Below are 8,925 nucleotides of genomic sequence, written 5' to 3'. Positions count from 1 at the left end.
ACACTTTGACTGAAAGTGTATGTAAAACGATTAAAATGGCAAATTTTGTGTTATGTATATCTTACAACAATAAGACAGGATGAGGTGGTGAAGGTAAAACATAGAGCCTGATACAGAATCACATTGTTCCATTGTATGTAATGCCACATTCTGTTTATCCATTCATCTGTTGACAGACTTTGAGTTGTTTCTACCTTTTGGCTATTGTGAATAGTATGCTATAAACACTAGTTAAAAATATTATAGATATATTGGTTTGAGCTTCTGCTTTTAATTCTTTTGGATATATACATATAATTCTAATGGCTGAATCATATGGTAATCCTCATCAGTACTTGTTATTTAAGTATTTTTAATAAGCATTCAAAAGGGTGTGAAGTTTTGACTTACATTTGGGGTTTTGATTTGCATTTCCTGAATCATTAGTGATGTTGAGCCTCTTTTCATGTGTTTATTGGCTATTTGCATATGTTCTTTGGGGAAATGTCTATTCAAGTCCTTTGTTCATCTTTTAATTGGATTGTTTAGGGGGATTTTTTGGTGTTGAATTACAGAAGTTTTAATATATTCTGTTTCTTCTTTTTTTTTTTTAATTTTCTTTTTTAACAGCAATTGTGACCATAAAAAGTTTTAATATATTCTGGATATAAATCCTTTATAAGATATATGATTTGAGAATATTTCCTCCCATGCTGTAAGCTGTCTTTGAACTCTTTCGATTGTGTCATTTGATGTGCAGAAGTTTTTAATTTTTTTGAAGCCCAATTTATTTATTTTTCTTGTATTGCTTGTGCTTTTGTTGTCATAGCCAAGAATTGACAAATTCAATGTTAAGAAGCTCATCTCCTGTTTTCTTTTCATAATTTTTATGAAATTTAGGTCTTATTTTTATATCTTTGATCCATTCTGAGTTACCTTTTGTTTATGATATAAGGGTCAACTGTATTCTTTTGTAACCAGCACCATTTTTTGAAAAGACTGTCCTTTCTCTATTGAATGGTCTTAGCACCCTTGTTGAAAATCATTTGATCATATATGTAAGGATTGATTTCTGGTCTCTCTATTCTATTCCATTGTTTTATGTCTGTATTTGTTAGTAATACATTGTTTTAATTACTACAGCATTGTAGTATTGAAAATAAAGTGTAATCACTCCAACTTTATTCTTTTTTTTCAGTTGTTTTGCCTATTCAGGATCATTTGAGATTTCATATGAATTTTAGGATGGGTATTGCTATTTCTGCAAAAAATGTCATTGGGATTATATAGGGATTGTAATCAAGCTATAGTTTGCTTTTGGTAGTATTGATATCTTTATAATATTAAATCTTATAATCCATGAGCATAGCATGCCTTTCCATTTATTTATATCTTCTTTAATTTCTTTCAGCATTATTTTGTAGTTTACCATGTAATACTCTTTCACTGTCTTGGTTAAGTTTATTCCTAAATATTTTATTCTTTTTCATGCTATCTTAAATATGATTGGTTTCTTAAATTTCATTTTTGAATTTTTATTGTTGGTCTATAAAATACATCTTATTATTGGTGTGATGATTTTGTATCTGATCAATTTGTTTATTATTTCTAATGATTTTTGGGTAGACTGTTTAGGGTTTTTCTTTATATAAGATCTTGTCCTCTGACAATAAAAATAATTTTACTTCTTCCTTTCCAATTTGGATGCCTTTTATTTCTTTTTCTTGTCTAATTATTCTGGTCAGAACTTCCAATACTATGTTAAATAGAAGTGGCATTCTATTTAAATAGAAGTTAAGCATTCTTGCCTTGTTTCTGGTTTTACAAGAAAAATGTTGTCTTTCACTATTGAATATGTTACCTGTGGGTTTTTCATATATGGTCTGTATTATGTTAAGGTAGGTTTCTTCTATTCCTAGTTTGCTCAGGATTGTTTTAGTCATAAAAGGGTGTAGAATTTTGTCAAATGAATTTTTATGCATCAATTGAGATTATCTTTTTTTTCATTTCATTCTACTAATTTGGCATAGTATATTGAATTATTTTATATGTTAAAGCATCTTTGCATTACATGAATAAATTTCGTTTGGTCATTATGTCTAATCTTTCTCAATATGCTGCTGAATTTCATTTTTTAATATTTGGGTGAGGATTTTTGCATCAATATTTCTAAGGAATATTGGCCTGGAGTTTTCTTTTCTTGTAGTGTCTTTGTCTGGTGTTGTATTGGGGTAATTCTGGCCTCAAAGAATGATTTAAGCATGATTTCCTCCTCTTCAATCTTTTGTAGAGTTTGAGAAGGAGGGGTATTAATTCTTTAAATGTTTAGTAGCATTCCCCAGTGAAGCCATCTGTCCCAGGGTTTTCTTCATTGTTTATTTTATTTTATTTTTATTTACAAAATAAAAATTCACTGTACCAGGGTTTTCTTCATTGGGGAGTTTTGGAGTAATGATTCAATTGTCTTGCTAGTTGTAAGATTTTATTCAGATTTTATATTTCCTCATAAGGAAAGGTTGTGCATTTCTTGGAAATTATTCAGTTGTTTAAGTTTTCCAGTTTGTTGGTGTACAGTTTTTTATAGTATTCTCTACTGTTCTTTTTATTTCTGTAAAATCAGCAGTAATGTCCCCTACTTTTATTTCTAGTTTTAGTAATAGGAGTTTTTCTTTTTAATTAGTCATTATGACTAAAGATTTATCAATTTTGTTTATTGTTTCTAAGAACCAACTTTTGGCTTTGTTCATTTTCTTTATTTTCTTCTCTCTCCCTGTAAATATATATATGTGTGTGTGTATAATATATATAATATATATTATACACACACACACACACACAGTCTAATATTTATTGTATCCTTCCTCTGCTAGCTTTGGTTTTAGTTCATTCCCCTTTCTCTATTTCCATAGGCATAAAATTTGGCTGTTGGTTTGAAATATTCTTTCTGATGTGTTTACAGCTGTAATTTTGCCTCTTAGCATTGCTTTCACTACATCCCATCCATTTTAATATCCTGTGTTTTAGTTTTAATTAGACTTAAAATATTTTCTAATTTCCCTTGTAATGTCTTATTTAATCCATTGGTTATTTAAGAGTATTGTTTAAATTCCACATATTTTTGAATTCTATTCTTCTGTTACTGATTTTAGTTACATTCCATTGTGATTGAAAAATGATGCTTTTTTTTCTAGTAGATGCAAATGCTAAAGAAAAAAAAATGATGCTTTTTAATTTATTAATATTAAGACTAATTTTGTGGCCTAACAGACTGTCCTGAAGAATTTTCTATGTGCACTTGAGTAAAATGTATATTCTGCTGTTGTTGGGTGGAGTGTTCTGTATTTATTTTAGGTCCAATTGATCTATAGTGTTGTTCAAATTCTCTACTTCCTTATTGACCTAATGTCTGGTTGTTTTATTCATGACTGAAAGCAGGTATTGAATTCTCCCAGTACTATTGTAGAGCTATTTTTCCCTTCAATTATATCAATGTTTATTTCATATATTTAGGGGCTCTGATATTTGGTGCCTATATGTTTATAATTGTCATTTATTCTTAGTGAATGACACCTTTATTAATAAAAGTATCTTGTTTGTCTTTTGTAGTAGTTTTTGAGTGTAGTATGTATTTTTTCTGATATTAGTATGGCTACTTCTCTTTTGGTTATTATTTGCCCAGAATATCTTTTCCTTCCTTTCATTTACAATTCATTTGTATTCTTAGATCTAAGGTGAGCCTCTCATGGACAGCTTACAGTTGGAATCTGTTTTTGCTATCCATTCTGCCAATTTGTGTCTTTTGATTGGGGACTTTAATCCATTTACATTTAATGTAATTACTGATAGGGAAGGATTTCTATTTTCCATTTGCTGTTTGTTTTCAATATGTTTTATGGTTATTTTGTACCTCATTGTTTTCATTACTGCAATTCTTTGTGTTAGCTTAAATTTTTTAGGAATACATTTTGATTCTCTCCTTATTTCCTTTTGTGTGTATTCTATAGGTTTTTGTTGTCATTACCATAAAGATTATTTATAGTATCCAAGAGTTTTAAAAATTTGTTTTGAATTGATACTAACTTAACTTCAAAGGCAAATACAAACTCTACTCCTATACAGCTCCATTCCCCTAATTTATATTATTGATGCCACAAATTATTTATTTATTGTGTATGCATTAAAATGCATTATTTTTATTTATTTGCCTTTTAAATCTTGTAAAAAATAAAAGGTAAAGTTATAAACCAAAGTCTCAATAATGTTGGTTATTATGTTTTGCCTATGTATTTATCTTTACCAGAGATCTTTACATCTTTATGTGACTCTGAGTTATATCTTGCATCTTTTCACTTTGTTCTATAGGACTCCCTTTAGCTTTTCTTGTACGGTAGGTTTAGTGCTAATGAACTTCCTCAGATTTTGTTTATCTTAGAGTGTCTTAATTTCTGACTCAGTTTTGAAGGACAGTTTTGTCAGATATAAAATTATCAGTTGACAGTTTTCTTAAAGAAAATTATTACTTTAAATATATCACCCCACTGCCTTGCAGCCTCCAAAACTTCTGCTGGACAATCCACTACTAATCTTATCAAGGATCTCTTTGCAAGTGAAAAAAAATTTTGTCTGTTTTTTTTGTTTGTTTGTTTTGCTGTTTTCAAGTTTCTCATGTTGGCTTTGGCTTTTGCCAGTTTGATTATAATATGTCTTATTGTGGATCTCTTTGTATTTATACTACTTGGAGTTCATTGAGCTCTTTGGATTTATAGATTTTTGTGTTTTAACAAATGTGGTAAATTTTTGTACATGATTTCTTTAAATAATCTCTCTGTCCTTTACTCCCTCTCTTCTTATTGTATTGGTCTGCTTGATGGTATCCCTTAAGTCCCTTAGTCTCTGTTCATATTTCTTCATTCTTTTTTTATTTTGGGTCCTCAGAGTCAACAATTACAAATGACCTGTCTTCAAGTTAGCTGATTCTTTTTTGTGCCTGCTAAAACTGCTGTTGAGTCTTTGTAGTCCATTTATCAATTCAGTTATTTGGCTAGAATTCCTGTTTTATATTTGATATCGTTTTTTTTTTTTTTGAGACAGAGTCTCACTCTGTCACCTGGGCTAGAGTGCCATGGTGTCAGCATAGCTCACAGAAACCTAAAACTCCTGTGCTCAAGTGATCCTCCTACCTCAGCCTCCCCAGTAGCTGGGACTACAGGCATGGGCCACCATGCACGGATAATTTTTTCTATATATTTTTAGTTGGTCAATTAATTTCTTTCTATTTATAGTAGGGGTAGGGTCTCACTCTTGCTTAGGTTGGTTTTGAACTCCTGACCTTAAGTGATCCACCTACCTTGGCCTCTCAGAGTGCTAGGATTACAGGTGTGAGCCACCGCTCCCGGCCTATACTTTTTAATATTTTCTATGTGTTGATATTCTTGTTTTGTTTATGTATCATTTTCCTGATTCCTTTTAGATCTTTGTCTATGTTTTCATTAACTCTTTGATCATATTTATTACAGTTGTTTTAAAGTCTTAGTCTAGTTAGTTTGATGTTTGTGTTTCCTTACAGACTATTTCTAAAGATTTATTTTGTTCCTTCCAATGGGTCATGCTTTCCTATTTCTTTGTATGCCAGTATTTTGTTGAAAATTGGGCATTTCAGACAAAACAAAACAACCAGTCTTTGAAGACTGGCTTTTACCAGGGCAATTCTCTATCCATTAACAATGTACTTTAAGCCTTGAGATTAGCCCTAGGGGAAGCTTTAAGGTCTTTTCAGGTCCTTTTAAGCACTAGCCTTTCTTGGTGGGCCTTTGTGTGTCTTTTTAAAATTCCACAGTATACATGGCTGCTTTTGAATATTTTAATTTCCTAAAGAGTCATATCCCAACTTTTCCTCAGAGATTTAGATGGTCTATGGTATGTATCTACCTCTAATCTCTTGCCAGGTACCTGTGGTTATATAGACCCCCTTGCAGCTTTTACCAACAGTGCTTACCACTTTCCACTGCCTTTGCCAGCTTGAGATCTCAGTTTTGCCACTTTTTCTTGTCTGTGCTTGGAGTTAGGCAAAATAGAGGAGAGTCCTCCAGGCAGACCCCAAAGAGGTGAGAACACTGGAAGTAAAGTCTGTGGTGCTCTCTCCAGTTTAAGGCAGGGAATTGGGAACTGGGGTGTCATTTCCTCCAGGCTATGATCTTATCAAATTAGGGATAAGGGGGAGCAATGGCAAGTAAAACCACCACAAAATTTCTTACTGTTTCAAAAATCGCTTTTTCTCTAATTGGTCATTGCTTTCATTGCTGTAGACTTTTGACTGTTTTCCAGAGCTCTTATAAATTATTTTAGCCAATCTTTAGTTATCTTTTATTATCTCCTTGGGGTTGGGGGGAAAGGGCTTGGAGCTTCCTAGTCTGCCATTTTTCTGACATCACTCTAACTCTTTCCAATTTTTATAAGGCATATATATTTTTTGATCTCTGTGACCAAAAAACCTATTAAATGTTAAGTTCACTTAATATTGTAGGGAGGCAAACTTGCTAGCTGTTGGATGACCTGGTGAACCTAGCTTAGGTCAAATCATCCCTGTCACATCAACCCCTCTATAAACATATGAATCCAGAGGAAATCAGGATTTTTCCTGTAGTACAGTCAATAGTGAGTTCAGTTATGTTCAGCCCAAACTTACCTCTCTTAGGTCTGCCCAGAGTCTGAGGAACTGTGCGCTATCCTTGAGTTTCTTTTATCTGGCATAATATGTGGTGTTTTTCTTATTTCATTACTGAGCAGTTGCTCTCAACACAAGGCATATACTACTTTTTGGAAGTGTAATATATTTTTTCCAGCCACTTTGATCGAAGGTATTTTCTTTTTTGGGAACAATGGTGAGAAATTCATCCAAAATAGGATAGTCAGCGATAAGATAATCATTAGAATTATATCTGGGGACTACGAAGTCCTAGAACAAAGGATTTATTGAAAAATAGAAATTAAGATGATGCATAAGTTTTAAAGCTCAGCTATTGAAACAATTGGGAAATTCAACTACCACCAAGTCCACAAGGGGACAAACTAATCCTTCCAGAAACATATATGTCTTAAGGAGAGTAAATAGAGCTGAAAGGACCTTGAAAGTTTATTTCATGTTTTCACTTGAGACTGAAAGAAACAGAGAACAAAGAATGGTGTGAAGAGGAGACTCAACATTGCTTCTTCACACAAAACCACATGGCTATTTTTTTTCTTTAGAAAAAGAAGTTGAAAAATATATTTAATATACTTATGGTTTACCAAACCACACACACACACACACACACACACACACACACACACACACACACACCCAAACCCTGAGATAAGGGACTCTGTAAGACCTATGAAGAAGCCAAAGAAACTTTGTAAGAAAAGGGAAAATGGGAAGAGATAAATGGAACTGGTCTACAAGTGAGACTTAGTTGGTGGGTAAAGGGAACAGAAGAAAACTGGTTCTGAGGCATTTGGGGATGCTTCCACTTTTGAGATTAAAATTATTGATTCTCATTCTTCAGTATCCATCCTGAGTAATTCATGGTCCCCCAAATATCTAGTGAAGACACAGTAGTTAAGACTAAAGTTCTTGGCCAGGTGGGGTGGCTCACGCCTGTAATCCTAGCACTCTGGGAGACCAAGGCGGGCGGATTGCTCAAGGTCATGAGTTTGAAACCAGCCTGAGCAAGAAGAAGACCCCGTTTCTACTAGAAATAGAAAGAAATTAAAACTAACAACATATATATATATATGTATATATATATATATATATATATATATTAGCTGGGCATGGTGGCACATGCCTGTAGTCCCAGCTACTCGGGAGGCTGAGGCAGCACGATCGCTTGAGCCCAGGAGTCTGAGGTTGCTGTGAGCTAGGCTGATGCCACGGCACTCTAGCCTGGGCAACACAGTGAGACTCTGTTTCAAAAAAAAAAAAAAAAAAAAAAAAAAAACACTAAAGGTCTTGTTAGAACTCCTGCAGCCCTCAGAATTCTTAAAATTCTGAGAATAATCCTGATATGTATTCTTCTACTTCATTGACTTCATTAAATATTATTCTATTAATTGAGGCTTCCTTCATTAAATTATTATTGTTCCATTATTTGGGATATAGTCCTGCATTATCTTCATTAGTGATATGTAATATTTTGCTATTATTTTAGTTGTTATCCTGAAAAATCACACCATTCATCTTTGACTTTTTAATGTCCAATATACACAGTTGCTTTACCTCTTTCAGACATCATAAGAAACTTGGGGCCTTTTAGCTCCATTTACTCTTTTGATTTAATTGCAACTTGTACTTTAATGTAAGAGTATGTAATGTATTTTAATTTTATGCAATTTAAAATTTTAAACATTATTTATGTTTTCATATAATTGCTATTCTTTTAGATTGACACCTATACTTACCTGTTTCATTGCCTTTTATCCTGAGTCTTCAAGGTCACTTGAGATCATTTTCTTATACCTAAAAAATATTCTAGTGTATTTCCTTATTGCAGATATGAAGGTTATAATTTTTTTCCTCTAGTATCTTAAATTATCTTTATTTCACCTATGGAGTATGATTAGATACTCATATGATTAGATAATTATCTCTGGGCATAGAATTTTGGTATAGAAATTGTCATTCAGTAATTATATGGCTTTCATATTTTCCTTTTCTTTTTATAGGTTAGCTGCCAGTGTAATTGTCATTTCTTTGAAGGTAAATTCTGTTTTTCCTTCCTGCCTTTAAGGTTTTCATTTGTCTTTTGTTTTCAACAGTTTTATATCTAACATTGTATTCACCCTACTGAGGTTTATAAATCTTTGACAATTTCTAGTTTGATATTTTTTTTAAATTAGCTTTGGAAAATTCACAGATGTTATTTTTTTCACTATAGGTTATAGAGAAAAATGATTTTGAGGTGCTAG

The sequence above is a fragment of the Microcebus murinus genome, chromosome 10, assembly GCF_040939455.1.
Source record: "Microcebus murinus isolate Inina chromosome 10, M.murinus_Inina_mat1.0, whole genome shotgun sequence".
NCBI lineage: Eukaryota > Metazoa > Chordata > Mammalia > Primates > Cheirogaleidae > Microcebus > Microcebus murinus.
Note: the sequence above shows the minus strand (reverse complement) of the source record.